The 20,509-nt window shown below is 47.7% G+C and overlaps 1 protein-coding gene and 1 pseudogene across 2 annotated transcripts in view; one reads left to right on the top strand and one right to left on the bottom strand.

Moving 5' to 3' along the window:
- LOC146755869 (rho GTPase-activating protein 32-like) overlaps positions 1 to 20,509 on the bottom strand; it is a 444,455-nt gene that overhangs the window by 281,893 nt on the left and 142,053 nt on the right. The gene's annotated exons all lie outside the window — the stretch shown is intronic.
- LOC146755874 (hydroxysteroid dehydrogenase-like protein 2 pseudogene) lies at positions 8,144 to 9,781 on the top strand (annotated as a pseudogene). Its single transcript, XR_014937826.1, has 3 exons — positions 8,144 to 8,408; positions 8,966 to 9,094; positions 9,471 to 9,781. The product of XR_014937826.1 is annotated as a hydroxysteroid dehydrogenase-like protein 2 pseudogene (transcript).

Raw genomic sequence — 20,509 nt, forward strand, 5'->3', positions numbered from 1 at the left:
TGAATTTCTTGTTCCATTGGGCTCGAATCCATAATGGCTTATATATGGATATGACAGTCCTGTCCTCTCTCCCCTCTAAACATGTGTACAACCACACAAGCAGCCAGACACAGCCCTGACACAGTTGCCATTCACAATCACTATCCCCCAGGGCAGCACAGTAAGCTTTCATCCCACAGGATGAACTACTGCTTTAATGGAGAGGGGAAAACACAGGGGGCAGCCAGAGACAGCTTTGTTCTGCTCTGGATGCATCTCCAGCAAAATCACGTTCAGTTAGGTGGCATACATCTCACAATAACAGAGGGCAGTTTGCTATCTGCAGAAAAGGTGAAAACCAAAAGAAGTATAATTCACAAAACATAAAGAAATACTGTTATATGTCTTCTCTTTGAGTCATTATACACAGTCATTACAGAAAAAATGTTCTCCTTGCTGGGCATTGCAGCAGGATTTAGTTACGTCTTCTCTTAGAGATCCACATCTTATTCATGCTTACACCATGTCAAGTCAAAATGAGGACGGGCATTTTGTAGATGCGTGGTATGAGAGGCCAATATTCTGTTACTAATAATAGTATAATAGTAATTGCCTCATTTCAAATACTGCATCACATTTAAATCCCAGCTTTCCTAACACAGATGCAATGTTAGGAAGCCATGTGAGGAAAGACAGGGATGGCTTTAAGTCTCTAAATAAGAAGAAAGAGAATCATCATCAAGGAGGCTGACTGACTGAAAAAGAATGTGCTTTTCCAGGCCATTTCTGAAGGTACAGCTGAGGGCTAACCCATAACAGTTACTTTACTTGTTGAATAACATTTTTATGTATGTGTTTTATGTTTTGCTTTTTGTCACTTTGCCTCATGTTTAATTGCTCTGTTCCAAAGTTTTGCTGAAGGGAACTGAGGAATGATTTGAATGGCAGTAAATGTGGATATCACAGATCCAAAACATGGCCAGAACTCAACATTGTAAAAGCTGCGATTTGACCCTCGCTCAACAAATACTTTGTACATTTAAACAGGCAAAAAAAGAACCAGCTTTAAACTGAGATGAAACCACAGATCAGAGATGAACATTTCATTAAATACTGGACAAAGCAGTAGAAACTCTTGCTCTCTTCTTGTTTGCAGATCATGAGAGTTCAGAAAAGCCCATGGAATTATATCTGATTTATAATCTGATTTATAAGCAGCACTGCATTGAGACAAGATGGGGATGAAAGGACAGAGCACAGCTCTGGTGAAAAGGGCTGGGCATCACCTTGGGGTGATCATTGTGACTCCATGTTGGGAGTGGCCGAAGCCCCCATCACAAACACGTGCCATCACAATGACACCCCATCAGAACCCCCAGGGTGTTCAGAAGGATTTCACTTGCCGAGTGGCACAGCGAAAACCGCTTTGTCGCAGAAATGTCTGCAAGGACAAACTTCAATTGGACTGAGCAAAGACGCTCCCACCCTGCAAGAGGTGGTCAAGGATCGGCTCGTGATGCTGCTCACTCCCATGTCCGTCTTTAGCAATTGAAAATCTCCTGTACCTTGCTGTCTTTCAAGCGCAAGGTGATAACAACTGACTCTTCTCCTTTGCCTTTTGCAGCCTCTCGTCAACTGGAACCCAGACTTCGGAGGAGAGAGCTCTCGGCTCCTCAAGCAGCGCAGGCCGAGATCTGCCAGGAGAAGGAGAGCCGAGACGGGCCCCTGCTGCTGCTCCTGCTGCTGCTGCTGCTCCTGCTCCCGCAGGGGCTGCCTGCAGGCAGCGGGTCCGGCAGCCGGCACCCAGGCGGCTGCAGCCAGGGGACCCCGGCCTCCCAAGCGCCGAAGGAGAAACCACAGCCGACGCCGAGCTCGAGCCTGTCACAGCCGGCCAATGCGTGCTGCAGCAGCTTGGGGAATGAACCAGCCTCTGGACCCATCCCTGCTGCCTCCAAACAGCGGCTGGAGCCCTGGAGACATTTCTACTTCCTTGTCGTTCACCGCTTCATCTTACATGGGAGACAGCTTGCCACGCAACCCAGCACTGCAGGAACTTCCCTGGCGCCCAAGAGAGCAAGAGCAGCGTGCTCCTGAGGCCGGCCTGCTTTTCCACTCCTTATCGCTCACGGTGAACATACAGCATGAAGTCACGGTGATGCCAGAGGAGTGGGAGCCTTGGGAGGACCCGCAGCGCCCACCTTTCACCAGCTCTGTCTGGGTAGATGAAGGCTGCTGGCTGCGCACCGATGAAGATGACAGTGATGAAGATGATGAGTGAGCGCCCTGCAGTGGGGTCATGTCGGCGTCCGCATAGTGGCCCGAGGTGGTAGTGGATAGACCGATAGTTATAAGGACAGGTTGTTTCAATAATAAATCGTTTCAGTTGTCACTTCAGTTTGGTCATTCAGTCCTTTCCTTGAGGGCGAGATCTCAGATGCGATTTTAATTTTGTCAGTGAAAACGTGCAAGGCTTTGGCTTGGTTGAACAAGGTGTACTCCCGCAGGGAACTCATCCCGATAATTCCATCACCCGCCCCTCATCCCGCCCCGCTCGGCCCTGGCTCCGCCCGGCTCCCCGGGCCGCGGCTGCGCGGAGGGTGGTGTGAGCGGGGAGCGCGTCCCGTGCCGAGCCGACAGCCACCCCATGGCCATGCCGCCATGCTGCCCAACACTGGGTAAGGCGACCTGGGCTTTCCTCCTTCCTTCGGCGGGGCCGCGAGCTCCGAGCCACAGGAGCTGCCGGGGCAGAGCTGGGGCCGGGGCCGGGGCCGGGGCCGGGCGGAGGGACAGACGCGTGCTCCGCAGCCCCTTGAGGGCGATGGGACGCGGGGTGGAGGCCGCGGCCGGGCACGGTGGCCCCGGAGTGGCTGGGTCGGACCCGGAGTCCCGCTCGGTGCTGTTTGCTCACGGGCCGAGCTGTGTGCACGTCCGGAGGGCAAAGTGCGGCTGTGGGTGTGTGGTGGAATCTGAATTGAGTGACTGCTGCGGCGTTATTTCTGCGCTGCTAATGAACGGGGACATACGTTGACCTTATTCGTTCCCGTGTGTTGCAAGCAGTAGTCATGAGATCCTGTACGAGTGCAGAAAGCGCCCACGGTGCAGCCTGTGGGCTGCCCTGGTTGCGGCCGTGCCTGCTGCAAAAGGAGCCCACCTGCATGATTCTAACTCCCTGAACCTGTCCAGTTAACATTTCTCTTACCCCTTAGGCTGTTCAACCATCCAGACTATTATGTATTTACTTGGATACAAAAGTCTTTTGAGAGATGGTAATGAAAGCCTTGCTAATGTGAATGGTGTCAGCTGTTATCACTTTGGCCTCAAATCCTTTCATTCTATCACAGAAGTCAATCAGGTTCACCAGGCTTGATTTTACCTACTGAGATTGATGATGCATTGGAACATGCTGCCCAGGGAAGTGGTGAAGTCACCATCCCTGGTGATGTTCAGGAAGTGTTTAGATGTGGCACTGAAGGACATGGTTTAGTGGCCATAGTGGGGATGGGTTGAAGGTTGGACTATATTGTCTTTTCCAACCTTCCAAGTTCTAAGATTACCTCTCATCTATGGCTAGTTTCTCATGTCCTGGTAAACCATGTTCCTAAGCAAGGCACTACCAGTGTCTGCTCTCACTGAATCACCCATGCCACTCAGCAACGCCTTTCCCTTGTTCATGCTCTTCCTACCCACATTATAGCAGATAAACAAGTTGCCACTGGCTTCCCTTGCAAGTCTCAGCTGCAGGTGAACTTTGGTTCTCCTCACACTGTGCTGAAATGCTCATGCAATATTCCCAGTTCCTTTTTATCTCACTGGTGCTTCCACTCTGTGTGACACCTTTGTACACAGGGGCTCAGTCACAAGTCGTTTGCACAGCTGTGTCAGCCTGCTGGGTTGGTTGGACAGACTTGTGGGGATTTATTGGGTTAAATGCAGTTACTTGCAAACTGAGTTTTACTGTGAAAGCCTTAAGGAAAATCATGGTCATTTTTGAAAATCTGATTTTTGGCTCTTGTCTTTGGCACCCTGCATTGGGATTGTGATCCTGGACTTTGCCTTTACAGCGTGTTGAGCTACTGGTCCTCTGTGTTCAGAGGGCCAAAAGAATTAAATTACAGAGAGCTGCACTGAGTATCAAAACGTTAGAATTGATTGGTTTTGTTGTTTTTAGAAGTCACTCCTTTTCTGCTTTTGGAGAATGCAGCAGTTCTGTTGTGGGCAGCCTTGGATTATTGTACAAAAAGTCTTCAGTGGTGGTGAAAGGCTTATATTTCCAAGAAGGTTCTGCAGGTAAGAGTTAAGAGTTTTTCATAGGATTTCTTAATACTACACCATGTTTTCTATTCCCAATAGAGATAGGAAGGCAAAATCTTTTTTTCTCTATGCTTCCACATTTGATTTGATAGCGATAAAGCTCATTGCTGTCTTTTTAAATAGAAATTATCTTTGAGGAGTGAAGGAGGCCCCAATTGCGTCTTTGGGCTAGAACATATGTTGCTCATCTTAAACCTGTGGATTATCTTTTAAACTTCAACACTTGGAACATGGGAACATGGTTAAACTCCTCTTGCAAGTCCATGTTCCTTCTCTGCAACATCCCCTTCTCAGAGTATACAAAAAGGATTTACAACGTGCTTTTTTCCTTTTTTTTTTTCCCTCCCCAATTCAATACTCATGTAAAAGGGTCAGTTTGTATCTGAAGGGGGTGGTAGGAGCTGGGAGAGTTTCTGTACTCTAGGAAGATGATGCTTTGACCCCAGAAAGTTGATTTTTCCGTGACTTACACCCTTCAAAAGTAAAATTCTATGTGTAGACTAAATATGTATCCTACTAAATATGGGATTTTTGTGTGCTTTTTGTAGCCTACACAATTTGTAAATATGGCATGTCCATGTGTGTCTTGGGAATTGCAGAAGAATTTAAAGGAGAAGTTGCTGTCAATGCTTTATGGCCTAAAACAGGTGATTATTTTGAATTGTTGTGTTTTGTCCTATACAGGTGGTCTTATTTAGGACTGATTCAGAACACCGAGCACTTCTGTGTATTTTTTTGTGATCAAAGATATTGTGTGGGTATTGGCTTTCTTTCCTAGTTCTCACCGTTGCCTTCCTGTTTTCACTTAAACTTACCTTCAGCCTGAGCACATTCTGCTTTTTCTCCTGTCTTGTCACTGCTCCTTTCAACATGACTCAAACTTTGGTTTGCACACCATCCCTGAGTAGTATTGGACATTTATGTCAATATTTAGAATCCCCAGCTAGTTAGATTGCCAGGAAATAGATGAAGCTGACAAGATATGTACCTCTGTACATGTAAAAAAAAAAAAGTTTTGGCTGAGTGGGAAATCAATTGCTTTTTCACACAACCATCCAACACTTCTTGCAAGTCACAGCACACTGAAGGGCCGCATAGCAGAAAAATAACTTGGTGTGCCCATCTTATACTAGCTCCAGTTTATTGTCCATGGGTCAGTGAGGACCAGGGCTGCTGTTGAAGGTTTGGTAGCTGCTGAACAAAGAGACCAGTGTCTTGAAAGCATTAGAAGCAGCAAGTGAGCTTTCAAAATTTGCATGTATCAGTGTTTCCTTGATGAAAACTGTTCATGTTCTGAAGTATAAAAGTTTGTAATGTTCAGTCTAGGAAGAAAAATGTTGTTTTGAAAGGTTTATCTGCCAAAACAAAAGTTAACTACTTTAGAGAGTGAGAGAGGTGACTTCTGTAGAATCTACATTACAATTACAAAGTTTTTAATTTAAAGAACATCATATATATGTGATCAGCTTCAATGCTGGAGATTAACACTGTGCTAGTATGGTTCTATTGGTTCATCCAGCTCCTTGAAACAAGAAAATATGCTGATAGTGAGATGTTATGAGCTCTCGATTTAACTAAAAGTGAAAGAGGTAGCCTGCCAAAAGGATGTAAGAGTGTGAATGAGTAGTAGAGGTACTGCAGGGTCAAAGTGGAAGATGCTGTATGTATGAATTAATGGAAAACCAGCAGCACTTTGTATGAAATAGATGGAAGGATGTGCAGATTGCAGGACAGTAGATGGTTTTTCATATCAGTCTTTGCCCATAGTTTTGCTATATTTAGAACAATAATAATTGGCTGTAATGTGAAAGTAGAGGAGCATAAGCCAGGAAAAGTTTGAGTTTGTGCTATTGGGTTTCTCATCTTTAACTTAGAGTCACTTTGTTATCTCACAAGTTATTGTGGGGCTAAAATTGAGATTTTCAGTATGGTAATGGCTGCAGAAAATGTTAATTGCTGATGCACATTCACTTTGAGAAAGATAGTTGTCCTGTTAGTTTTTCATGTCCTGAATAAAGCCAGAGGAAGTCTTTGTGTGGAAAGTATTGATAGAAGCATTGAATAATATGAATATTACAAGGAGTTCTTCCCTTTATTCCTCTTTTGGTTCCTTTAATACTTTTCAAGTAAGGGAATCTTTACACTTTGAGGATTGTTTGCCGGTTGACCATTCTTCGCTGGTTGATGGTATTTCACAGTTTAGTCTTCTCATGATTTACTTTCATGTGAGAGGAGAATAAAGTTTATGCATTTGCCAAAGAGATGAGTATGTGATGTCATTAGTGTTAAACTTGTAATTTCCTGTCCTCTGAATTTTCCAGCCATACATACAGCTGCTATGGATATGCTGGGAGGATCCGGAATAGAGAAGCAGTGCAGAAAAACTGACATAATTGCAGATGCTGCATATTGCATTTTAACAAAGCCGAAAACTTTCACTGGAAACTTCATTATTGATGAAGTTCTACTGAGAGAAGAAGGCGTTAAGGATTTTGATATCTATGCAATTGCACCAGGCAAAAGAGATCTTTAAAATGAGAAGTTTGCGAAGGAAGGAAGGAAGGCCATATGGGGAATATGGATATATTCCTTTGACTCAGTCAAAAGATGCTTTGCCTCACGTTTGAGAATGTGGATTCTGGGAAAGCACATAATAGTCCACTGAGGCTCTAATAATCAATGCCTATATAAATATATATATATATATATATTTTAAACCCATTAGCAAAAAGAAAATAGACCTGCACCACAAGCGCATGTATTACTATTTACCAAATAGTGATATAGTGTTTCTTCATCTTCAGATGTTTCTGACTGAATTTGTAGGAGGCTTCTGGGTCTGATTTTAAATGTACCAGAACCTAAACATGTCACCTCATCTTCTTTCAACCTGTAGTTCATTTACTGGTAAATTGAGGTGCTGTTGCCTTCAGAATGGATTCCTGTTTGTGCTGTTCACCCTTACTTGGGCTTACTGTTATTGTTCAACTCCCCTTTAGGTCACCCCCTGATGCCTGACTTCTTCTTGGATGCTGAAACTGACATGACAGCCACATAATCAGAAGGCCGTGGAAGGGCAACCTCTGCATGTACATGTCGATTATTTGTGATGATAATGAATGCCTCCTATATTTCACGTTACTTTTGGACAACATTCAAGCTATGTGGCAAAATCTCTTGTATTTGGGCTGTTTGATTTATGGAAGTGACTTTAGTGTCTGCAACTTTCACAGTTCATAATCAGCACCTTGTTTTGAACAACCTTTTTGCTTTTTACCACCAGAGTTAAGTGGTATGAAGATTATGAGTAAATATTGCTGTAAAAAAATCACAAGCAATCAGCATATTTTGCAGGAGTGTTACATCTTTCTTGCAGTGTGAGAACTTGAGAAGCTTCTATTCCTACATGAAGTTCTCACAGTCGTACATGATGTGAATGTCTACAAGATGAAATAGAGAAGTTGTTTTTTTACAAAAGCATCAGGTTCACTTTTTCAGAATAGTGATGTTTCTATTGGAGGGCAAATAGGAATACTGAATATGTTTTATAGGAGTGCCAAAACAAATATAGGAAAGAAAGAGGCTAAGTTTGAAAAGAGCCCAGTTCCCTTGAAAATACTATTTGTGAGTGCGCACTTAGACTTTTCTGCCAGGAACTGATACTGCCAACTGCCCAGATCTCCAACACAGTAGCAATTCACTGAGTAGAATAATTATTTCCTGATACACTGACCTTCTGCATGGCTTTTAGGGGCTGCTAAGCATTACATGCCTTATAAATTGCAAATGCTCTTTCTTAATGTTAAATGAGCACATTCACTGCAGTGTAGAAAGTTGCTGATTAAAGTAGTGAATTGATTCACACCTGAGAAGCTTTTGCAGAAGAACTGCTGAAAACATATATATTCTTAGAAAGATAAGTGAGATAGAGCGTTCCAGCATTTTACAGAGAATCCATCTGTTTCTTTTAGGTGCTTCACAGGCATCAGGTGGAGCCAAGCTTAATAAAGAATCAGCTTCAGCGGGGCCTGTTGCAGAAACATTCAGAGTTATTCAGGGAGAACTCAATAAAGAAATAGTGAAATCCACGCAGGGCGTCTTTCAGTTTGAATTGTCAGGTAAGACCATCACTTGTAAAATTCTCAAATGCTCACTTTTCTAGCAAGAGTCAGTCTGTATTTTCACATGTAAATACTTGTCTTTTATAACTGGTCTAGGAACAGGGACATCTTTGGGTGTGCTCTATAAGATGCTGCCTTTCAGAGCCAACTTCAGCACATGTGGGATTTACCCTGCTGCTGTTGTCACAGGGAGATGCTTTCTGCATCAGCAGCATGTGCTGCTCTTTTGGGGACTGTGGTGTGTTTTCCTGGTGTTTCATTTCTGCTGTGTCACCCTGCTGGCCGTGCTGCACAGGGTCAGCATGGTAGTTCTGTTCCAAACCCCTGCTGCCTCCAGCTCCACCAGCAGCCACTGCCTTGTCCCCTGACACTGTGGCACTGTGGGGCATCTGCTGGGGCTGACCTTGTCTGCACAGAGAGCGCGGGGCAGCTTCTGGCACAGCACCTCCAGCATGTCTAGCACGAAGATGGGAGAGAAAAGCAGGCGGGGGTAGCAAAGGGCAGGGCACATCAGTCCTTGTGGTGCTGCCACAGGTTCTCCCTGTTCCACTCAGGTGATGAAGGAGGCACTTGGTACCTTGACCTGAAAACCAGCAGTGGGAGTGCTGGGTTTGGGAAGCCTCCTGCAGCAGCTGATGTTGTGATGAGCATGTCGAGTGGCGACTTTGTGAAGATGTTCACTGGTGAGTAACAAACGGGTTTGGCAGAACTGAGGCAGCTACTGGTGGCAGGAAACATCTTGCTGATGGATGAGCTGACAGGCTCACCTCTCTTTGTGGTCTTGGAATTGGATGAGCTGTAGCTGGAAGTGCATGGCCTTTAAATTCCCTTCCAACGTAAGTCACTCTGTGAGTCCATGATTTTATAATAAAAATATCTACTGCTTTGTTCAGTAGCTATTGAACTTTTCAGAGCGTAGCTTCAGAAAGCATCCAGTCAATCTGTTGAACCTCTTTTCTGATGCTTTTACAGTAGAACTTGGTAGCAAAGTAACTACTATATGATATCGCAATCTCCAGTTCCTTTCCTTTTCCTGATGATTCTGTGTCTTCTTTTTAGGTAAACTAAAGCCAACCATGGCCTTCATGTCAGGAAAATTAAGGATTAAAGGTAACATGGCACTAGCATTGAAGCTAGAGAAGATGCTGACACAGTTTAATGCTAAACTGTGAGGGAGAAGCTGTACCAGCAGAACATCCAGCCTTTCTTTTATAATAGCAATGCTACATTTTAAAACGATAATCTACTTTTTTCTCTTTTTTTGTGTGTATAACAACTGTGGATAAAATGCTGATCTGTTAGAGAAGATCTAATTTAGTTTTATTAAGACTGAAAGGTGTTTGTGATTAAACAATTCCTTCTTGAGAATACTTCTATTATGTAACTGGTGTTTTCCTTTCTTACACTCCTTTGGAGCAATGCAACACACCTGAAGTGGGTTTTCTTTTACATATTTGCTTGCATGCGTGCATGTCCCATAAGAAGTCTGGGAGGAGCAAATATCACCTTGCAGATCTTCACACAAACACACCCCCAGCCCAGACTGCCACAAACAAGGTAATCCCTCCCACAGCACCTGCGTGCAGCACCAGAAGGTTTAAACTACAACATGTTTACAGGCACATCACCTTCCCTCTTTAGCATGGAAAGAATGGAAACTCACGAGAAAAAGCACAAATGCTCTCTAAGGGGACAAGAGCACAGATCCTCCTCCTGGTTCAAGAGCACGTGCAAAGCCAGAGGTAGCAACCTGACAGTGTTGCCAACAGAACTGCTCAAAATGTAGGGCATTTTACTCCTAAGTATGTAGAGAATATTTCAAGACTTAGAATTTATTTTCTAACTCGTGCAATGGTCAAATAGTTTATAGTCTTCAAAGCCTGTGCTCAAACAAAATTATTTGTGCTGTAAAGGTTCCATCCCTGTTGAATTCTGGTAATAATACAGAGAATGTTGAATTCACTTATGCACTCTGCAGTCCCAGCGCCATGAAAAACATGAAAGAACTTTCCTTTTGAGGTGACAGCTTGCCTGTGGCTGTGTGGTTGTTCCCACGCTTGGCTACATTATGCAATACTGTATGTGTAATGCTGGTTGCAGCAGTGCAATCAGGAAGTGTGCCTTAGGATTGCCAGGGCTGTTACATCTGGAAGGAGATGTAAGCAGATGTGGCTTGTTCTCATCTAGATAACATGAAGAGTATTGAGGGGATAGTGCAAGAAAAAGAATCTTTCAAAAGCAGTCAAACAAGTGCTTTGCTGCATGACCTGAAAGGGTGATGGTACCAGATTGTCTTGGTGTGAGCACATGGTAAGATTTTTGTGTTAATAACTAAAGACCGTTAGATACGCTGCTGTTCTCTGAGCCGAATAAACATCAGCTGGCGGTACCTCATGTATGAGCAGAGGATGGGTGAGAAGGTGGTGTGTTTGGAAACTGGGGGTGGCTGGGATCTAGAAGATGCAGAGTGAGCTGACAAAAGGTAAAGGCTGAAAACAAAATGGGAAAAGAGTTTTGCCAGTTCCTCAGCCGGTGACCCTCCTGAGAACTGAGAGTGGGGAAAAATTAATCACATGAAATTCCAGCTCCCTCCCTTGAAGACTGACAAAGATTTTAGAGGCACATGTTCATGTTGGACTACACCTCTTTTCCCCTATGAATAAAAAACCTTGCTGCCTCAAAAAACAGGGCACCTTACCCTTCTTTGATCCAGTCTTGCTCAGATCTGGAGGAGCTGGAGAGAGCTGCAGCATAAGTATTCACATATAGTAGTACTGTTAAGCACAACCTGTAGGTGACAGCAGGGCAGCAGCACCTCCAGTGCTGTGGGCTGCTCATGGGTGTGTTGCTCAATTCTATGCAGCTGGGAGCTGCTTGCAAAATGCTGAATGTGCTGTGACCAGCACAGTGCAGAGCTTTTACTCTATCTCACTTTCTGCCTTCCCTCGGAATAATGCACCTACTCTATCACAATTGCATTTGTGTAAAAATGAATATTTGAAACCCTGTTCTTTTGGTTACTCAGCTGATCTCCATTCCCTTGTTAGTAGTCCTGTGTTTTTTTATGGCTTGCACCATCATTAGTCATCTGCCTGTGCTATAAGATTCTCCTTTATCTCTCGTTTGCCTACGCCATATTCAAGCATTTCCAGGAAAAGCTCAGGGTATTGAAATATCCTTGAGTGGTATAAGTATTCTTTCAGAATATAGGGGGAAGGAATGTGCTTTAAGCACCCGCATCTAAGTAGCTTCTGCTACACTCATAAATTAGATCTAATCCAACACCTGTGAATAACAGCTCCCCTCTGCTTTATAGTTTAGCTGTTCTTTTGGAAACCTTAATTGTGAGTATTGTGTGAGAAACAATTGATGCAATTAGATTTGCTGGAAAGAATAACGACTGTCACTTCCTTTGGAACAAGAGGAAGTGCACCATTTTGTGCTTTTTCTGTCTAATACAACAGCACATTTGAGATAACTAGTGACTAGATCTAAGGGAAGACATGTAATATGTTCTCTCCACAAGTAATTCAGCTTCAGCAGATCCACTGCAGTTACATTTTCTAAGGTACCTCAAACGAGATCAAGGCTTGGCTTTTCAAAAGATGCGTTTGCATGTGGGAGGGAACCTCTGAATGTTGTGCAATGAGCTGCAGCCTCTCTTCAGCCCCTAAATTAATGAAGATCTGTGTAAGTATGTTCAGCACACAATCAAAGTGCAGCCAAAACAGTCCCATTTAATGCAATTATCAGCTACTTTGCACTGTCCGTGCTTTCCCTTTGTTGGCACCTACAACACAATGCTGTCACAAGGGGAGCATGCAGGCACACAGCCCTTGGCAGCCCTTCTACATGATGCTGGGCAGAGGTGAAAATACAAAGAGGCTCAGTGAGGCAGGCACAGAGTGCCAGTGTCAGGTGCTCAGGTGGGGCTATGGGCATTCTGGGGACCTTCCCTGCCAAGAAAGTGTCTTTTTTGGCTCAGTGAGAGTGTTTTGAAGGCCCTCCAGGAAAGCATGATTTGGGAGTGGAAGATTGGTATGTCATGCTGGTCACACATCCATCCTAGTGCAGAACAGAGAGCATTCATTCACACTCCTACTACTGCTCCTTTAAGCTCTCCTACAGTCTGCAGTTCTGATTTACCAGCAGTCAGCAAAGAAATCATAGCTTCTTCCTACTCATTTGTCTCTAGCAGTCAAATAAAACCATTTGTGTCAAACCTTTCTCTCTGTAGCACCTGCTTTGGCCTGGAGGCGTCTCCCTCAGACTCACAGATAAGCATGCTGGCCCTGAAGGATTCCAAACCATGGCTCTCACCACAGCTCCCCTCTCCCCAAGTTGAAACATACCTTTTTACAGTTATAAACTGCATGTAAAGATCATCATACTCAAATAGAATGCACATGTTTTGACTTAGCCAAATGGAACTGTGTGGTAATAGTTACTTGCAAAGAGTTTGCTCTGCTCTCCAAGCCATTTTGAAAGCTGTGTGCCTTGAAGGCCAACTGCTCTGATTTTAATGCCTCTTTTATCCATATTTCTGTGCCTAATTCAGTCATACTGCAAAAGTGAAGGTAGTTATATGGATTTACAGCACCTTTGGGTCTCAGCAGCAGCCTGGAGACACGAAGCACATGTGCTTGGAGACTCATACTGCCCAAATGCTCTTTTCTTCACCAAAGGTCCTCTTCTTCAGTTAGAAGGTGCCATGGTGGAGCTGCAGGATGCTTCTTCGGGGAGATTTTATCACCAAAGTGAGGAGATGATTATACAGAATTTGTCCACATGGGTGTGTGTGCATGATGACACTAAGCTGAGTGGTGCAGTTGAAGGAATGCCATTCAGAGGGACCTTGACAGGCTTGAAAGGTGGGCCTGAGTGAACCTAATGAGGTTCAACACGGCAAAGTGCAAGGTTTTGCACTTGGGCTAGAAGAACCCCAGGCACCTGTACAGGCTGGGAGGAGTGGTCCTTGAGAGCAGCTCAGCAGAGAAGGACCTGGGGGTCCTGATGGATGAGAAACTCAACATGAGCCAGCAGTGCGCTCTGGCAGCCCGGAAAGCAAATGGGATCCTGGGCTCCATCAGGAGGGGGGTGGTCAGCAGGGATAGGGAGGTGATCGTCCCTCTCTACTCTGCTCTTGTGAGGCCCCATCTGTTGTACCGTGTCCAGGTGTGGAGCCCTCAGTACAAAAAAGACATGGAGATTTTGGAAAGAGTCCAGAGGAGGGCCACAAAGATGATCAGGGGGCTGGAGCACCTCCCCTATGAGGACAGGCTGAGGGAGTTGGGTTTGTTCAGCCTGGAGAAGAGAAGGTTGCGGGGTGACCTCATTGCAGCCTTTCAGTACCTGAAGGGAACTTACTGCCAGGAGGGGAGTAAACTCTTGGAAAGGGCTGATAATAGCAGGACTAGGGGAAACTGATTTAAGTTGAAAGAGGGAAGATTTAGGTTGGATGTTAGGGGGAAAGTTGTTTACTAGCAGAGTGGTTAGGTCCTGGAATAGGCTGCCCAGGGAGGTTGTGGATGCCCCGTCCTTGGGGGTGTTCAGGGCCAGGTTGGACAGGGCCCTGGGCAACCTGATCTAGTAAAGGTGTATGTTTGGTGGCCCTGCCAGGCAGGGGCGTTTGTTCTTCATGATCCATGAGGTCCCTTCCAACCTGGGTCATTCTGTGATTCTGCGATTCTGTGATTCTGTGATCTCATCCCCATCAGCCACACAGCAGCTCCAGCCCCATAGATCTGACCCATATCAGCACCACAGCAGCTCCAGCCCCATAGATCCGACCCACATCTACCCCAGAGCAGCTCCTGTCCCACAGATCTGCCCCACAGCAGCTCCAGCCCCATAGATCTGACCCATATCAGCACCACAGCTGTTCCTGCCCCATAGATCTGACCCACATCTGACACACAGCAGCTCCTGCCAAATTGATCTGACCTACATCAGCACGACAGCAGCACCTCTCACATAGATCTGACCAACGACTGCCCCACAGCAGCAACTGCCCCATAGATCTGACCCACATCTGCCCCACAGCAGCTCCTGTCTCATAGATCTTAACCACATCAGCACCACAGCAGCTCCTGCCCAAAAGATCTGACCCTCATCAGCCACACAACAGCTCCTGCCCCATAGATCTGACCCACATCTGCCCCTTTGGAGCTCAAACCCCATAGATCTGACCGACAGCTGCTCCTGCCACATAGATCTGACCCACATCTGCCCCAGAACAGCTCCCGCCCCATAGATCTGACCCACATCGGACCCACAACAGCTCCTGCCCCATAGATCAGACCCACATCTACCCCACAGCAGCTTCTGCCCCATAGATCTTACCAACATCAGCGCCATAGCATCTCCTGCCCCATAGATCTGACACACATCACCCCCACAGCAGCTCCTGCCCCATAGATCTAGCCCCCATCAGACCCACAGCAGCTCCAGTCCCATAGATCTGACCCACATCTACCCCACAGAAGCTCCAGCCCCATAGATCTGACACACATTACCCCCACAGCAGCTCCTGCCCCATAGATCTCAACCACATGAGCCACACAGCAGCTCCTGTCCCACAGATCTGACCCACATAGGCCCCACAGCAGCTCCTGCCCCATAGATCTAACCAACATCAGCTCCACAGCAGCTCCTTCCCTATAGATCTGTCCCACATAAACCCACAGCAGCACCTGTTCCGTAGATCTGACACTCATCATCCCCACAACTGCTCCTGCCCCAACGATCTGATATACATGTGCCCCACAGGAGCTCCTGCCCCATAGATCTGACCCACATCTGCCCCACAGCAGCTCCTGCCCAGTAGATCTGACCCACAGCAGCTCCTGCCCCATAGATCTGACCAACATGTGCCCTAGAGCAGCTTCTGCCCCATAGACCTTACCCACATCAACCGCACAGCAGCTCCTGGTCTATAGATCTGACCCACATGTGCACCACCGCACCTACTGTCCCATAGATCTGACCCACATCTGCACTACAGCAGCTCCTGCCCCATAGATCTCACTCACATGTGCCCCAGAGCAGATACTGCCCGATAGATCTGACCCACAACTACCCCACAGCAGCTCCTGCCCCATAGATCTGACCCACATCTGCACTACAGCAGCTCCTGCCCCATACATCTGACTCACATATGCCCAACAGCTACTCCTGCCCCATAGATCTGACCAACATCTACCACACAGCAGCTCCTGCCCCGTAGATCTCACTCACATGTGCCCCAGAGCAGATCCTGCCCCATAGATCTGACCCACAACTACCCCACAGCAGCTCCTGCCCCATAGATCTGACCCACATCTGCCCCACACCAGCACCTGCCCCATTGATCTGACCCACACCAGCCCCACACCAGCTCCTGCCCCATAGATATGACACACACCTGCCCCACAGCAGCTCCTTCCCTATCGATCTGACCCACATAAGCCCCACAGCAGCAACTGTTCTGTAGATCTGACCCACATCAGCCCCACAGCAGCTCCTGCCCCATAGATATGACCCACCTCAGCCCCTGCCTCAGAGATCTGACCCACATGTGCCCCTTAGCAGCTCCTGCCCCATAGATCTGACCCACAGCAGCTCCTAACTCATAGATCTGACCCACATATGACCCACAGCAGATCCTGCCCCATAGATCTGACCCACAGCAGCTCCTGCCCCATAGATCTGACCAACATCAGCTCCACAGCAGCACCTACCCCATAGATCTGACCCATATCTGCCACACAGCAGCTCCTGTCTCATAGATCTTAACCACATCTGCCCCACATGAGCTCCTGCCCTATAGATCTGACCCACTGAAGCCCCACAGCAGCTCCTGTTCAAAATCTCTCACCCACATCTGTCACATAGCAGTTCCTGACCCATAGTTCTGAACCAAATCATCTCCACAGCAGCTCCTGCCCCATAGATCTGAACCACGTCTGCCCCACAGCAGCTCCTGACCCATAGATCTGACCCACATCTGCCCCACAGCAGCTCCTGACCCATAGATCTGACACACATCAGCGCCACAGCAGCTCCTGCCCCATAGATCTGACACACATCAGCCACACAGCAGCTCCTGCCCCATAGATCAGACCCACATCTACCCCACAGTAGCTCCTGCCCCATAGATCTGACCCACTTCAGCCCCACAGCAGCTCCTGCCCCATAGATCTGACCCATATCAGCCCCACATCAGCTCCTGTCCCATAGATCTGTCCCACAGCAGCTCCTGCCCCATAGATCAGATTCACATCTCCCCATAGCAGCTCCTGCCCCATACATCTGACTCAAATATACCCAACAGCAGCTTCTGCCCCATAGATCTGCCCCACAGCATCTCCTGCTCCATTGATATGAGCCATATCTACCCCACAGCAATTCCTGGCCCATAGATGTGACCCACATAAGCCCCTCTGCAGCTGCTGCTTCATAGATCTGACCCACATCTGCCCCACAGGAGCTCCTGCCCTATAGATCTGATCCACATTAAGCTCCACAGCAGCTCCTGTTCAATATGTCTCACCCATATCTGCCCCATAGCAGCTCCTGCCTCATAGATCTGAGCCACATCATCCCCACAGCAGCTCCTGCCCCATAGATATGACCCACAGCAGCCCCACAGCAGCTTATGTCCCATAGATCTGACCCATATGTGCCCCACAGCAACTCCTGCCCCATAGATCAGACCCACATCTGCCCCACAGCAACTCCTGCCTCATAGATCTGACCCACATGTGCCCCACAGCAGCTCCTGCCTTATAGATCTGACCCACATGTGCCCAACAGCAGCTCCTGCCCCTTAGATCTGTCCCACAACAGCTCCTGCCCCATAGATCTGACCCACATCTGCCCCACAGCAGCTCCTGCCTCATAGATCTGACCTACACACTACATCCGGATCTCACTACAGCCTCCCTTCAGGAAGTTAGAGAGAGCAATGAGGTCTCCCCTGAGCCTCCTCTTCTCCAGGCTGAACAATCCCAGCTCCCTCAGCCGCTCCTCATACGGCCTGCGCTCCAGACCCCTCACCAGCTTTGTTGCCCTCCTCTGAACGCGTTCCGGGGCCTCCATGTCTTCCTTGCACTGAGGGGCCCAAAACTGAACACAGCACTCGAGCTGCGGCCTCATCAGTGCTGAGAACAGGGGGACAATCACCTCTCTGCTCCTGCTGGCAACACTGTTTCTGATGCAGGCCAGGATGCCCTTGGCCTTCTTAATATACAGCAAAGGAATCTCCTGAAAAGGAAACCAGAATATCTGGCAACATGAAACAAAGTTCTGATTCATAAAAGACTGGCAGCAAGGCCTGAATCTCTTGTGTAATCTGCTCTTGATTTATCCCATTAGCACTAGGTGGAATGCAGAAGCTTCCTGAGACGTGATAATCAAAACCTAGTCCAATGCCTTTAAAAAAGCCTTTAAGAGATTACTCCTCCTTGGCTGTTTAAAATAAACTTAGGTAATACAAAATGTTGGACAGCTCCCCAGGGCCGGGCTTTGGAAGGCCGTATTGACGAGAGTCAATCAAGCTCCGGCTGCAGGCGTATATGTGTGTGCCAGTTCTTTAACACAGTAGAAATCACAACTTGCTGCATGATCAAAATTCTGCATGTGCTACTCCTGAACCCCAATTACTTCCAACGGTGTTAAATTACCCCTTGATCTCAAAGATGAACAAAACAACAAAATGCCACACCAATACTGAATACATAAAAACAAACAACTCCTTGGGCCTCAAGGGGAGGATGATGCACAGGCCACGGCTGCCAGCGTGCAGCTGGGCTTCCCAGGGCAAACAGCAACACACGGTGCATCAGAAGCTGAAAGAACCCTCAGGGAAGAGAGGCCAACTCAAGGGGCTGAGCACGGGACACCCTTCTTCCTGCCAGGCTGCTTCCCCTCCTCTGGTTTTTTTCTGTCAGTCCTCAGAGAGCAAGGAGATGCTCACAGCCTGTCACCAGCACTTACGGGTTGGCTGAAAGGCCACAGGCTGGGAAGACCAACAAGGAAACGGGGGAAAACCTGCACCATGTCAAGGGAGAGACGTGAAGCCGACCGCTTCATCGCCCTGTGATTGCCAGCCCGAGCGAGGGACGTTCTGACCAGCTACTGAAAGAGGCAGCACCAGGTTTAGAAAGTTCGCTTCAATTTTATTGCGTACAAGAAGATTTGGCTTGTATTTATTACCCCGCCCACACCCCAAAATGAAGCCCCAGTGCCCAGGATTTCCGCTTAGCAATCAGTCACTCAGCCTCCAGTCAGACCCAAGGAGAAGCCAAACCCCAGGGCTACGTCACCTCCTCCCTCTCCAGTCCCAGCCAGCCCTATTTCAACCTAACCCTACACTAGGCCTGGACCTCAAGAGACACACCCTGAAGGAACGCAGCGTCTCCAGCTCTTGCCGTACACCAAGTCCTGCACAGGTGAAGCCCTCTTTGCTTCTAACGCAGCACAAGTCCTTCCTGTCCAGTTCACTTCCATCATCTCCACCGTCCATGACAGGGAAAGCACGGCTGTGCTGGTAAAATGGACCGTTGAGTCAGCAGCTTTTGGTGCCACCTTCGAGAAAGCGCTGCAGGTGGTTCTGCTGTCCTTTGTAGCTTCTTGCTCAGGCCATCATCGTTGCTTTCTGCTTTCCTTCTCGGCTTTCTTCCTCAGCTGAGCAGCGCTTGCCTTGCCTCAGCTTTCTTCACTCTCTCACAAGTCTCAGCCCCCAAACTCTCCGAGTCCTACAAGAATCAATTCGGAAACACTCAGGGAACCTTCTCAGCTAACAACTGGTTGGCGGCTCGCTTTGGGAGCTCAAGTCACCCTGCTGGGCACGTTGGGCTGCCAGAACTGGGAACCACCTTCCTGACAGTCGGGCACACAAGAAACTCCACCCCTGTCTCGTTCCCCAAATCCCACACAAACCAGAGCCTAAAGCCCTTTCCTGCAAGGCGGTCCCTGCACGGGCGGGAGGACCCTCTGCCTGGCAGCTCATAGGGAGCAGCAGTAGCCACAGGATAAGACTGAGCTGGCACCTCCAGGCTGCTGGCAACAGTTACAGATGGTTCCCTCCCACCCAGTTGCCCGTGCCTTTCTCCTATCCCATGAGAGCACCACTTACTGCCTTTGGGAACTTGGAAACTTGCAGCATGATGGCCAGCACAGAGAAGCTGCAAAACGGCTCCGTAGAAGAGTCTGTGGCGCAGCATGTTCTTCATTAGCATGGGCTCAGGGATCTCAGGTGGCCAGAAATGCAGTTCATCAGCCATAGCACAGACAGCCTGCTGCTCTACTGCTCTCACGGAGGCTGCCTGCTGTGAGGGGGGAAAAAGAGGCATCTTTTTGTGTGCCCCCGTGGCGCAGGTGGTAGGAATGCTGCATTGCAACACCGGGGCCCGGGTGTTCGAATCCCCCTGTGGTGCATGTGGTAGAAGTGCCACCCTGTAGCACAGAGGCTGGAATCCCGGGGGTTGGACTCGATGATCTCTAAGGTCCCTTCCAACCCGCACGAGACTATTACTATTACTATTACTATTATTACTCTCAGGCACTGTGATGGAGTTACTTCCTGCTAGAAACATTTCCAGGCTGACTTAGAGAAGTGCTCTGAAGCTTGGTCACCTTGGGCTACCGACCCAAGAACAAAGAGGGACAACAAACTTGCATTTCAATTGCCCTTTAGCGCCTGCCTCGGAGAAGAGCCCTCAGCCTTCAGTACTGCTGCACTTACAGGTGAGGGGAAGAGAAGCAAGAGGACGGGTGGGTGTCAAAGAAGGGAAAATTTACCAGGCAAGAATAAACCTATCCCTGAGCTCCATCACACACATGTGAATACTGCCTTACTAATATGAACAATAACATCATTCACACAGCTAAATTTACTCACATTCACGTACCTGGTTGTGGACATGTTCGAGGCCTCGCTGCTGCTGTGCTGTTCAACGCCGGCCACAGCAATAAAGCGCGCAGAAAGCCCATCTGTTGCAGACAGAGGAGTGAGCCGTGCTTAACCAACACTGCTTCAGTGCATGCTTAAAGTAAGGCACACCTACCTTGCACTGGCCATGCAGGAAGCTCGTGACGCAGCTCCAGACGGCTCTCCT

The sequence above is a fragment of the Coturnix japonica genome, chromosome 29, assembly GCF_054131305.1.
Source record: "Coturnix japonica strain WE chromosome 29, WE-NBRP24, whole genome shotgun sequence".
Taxonomy (NCBI): domain Eukaryota; kingdom Metazoa; phylum Chordata; class Aves; order Galliformes; family Phasianidae; genus Coturnix; species Coturnix japonica.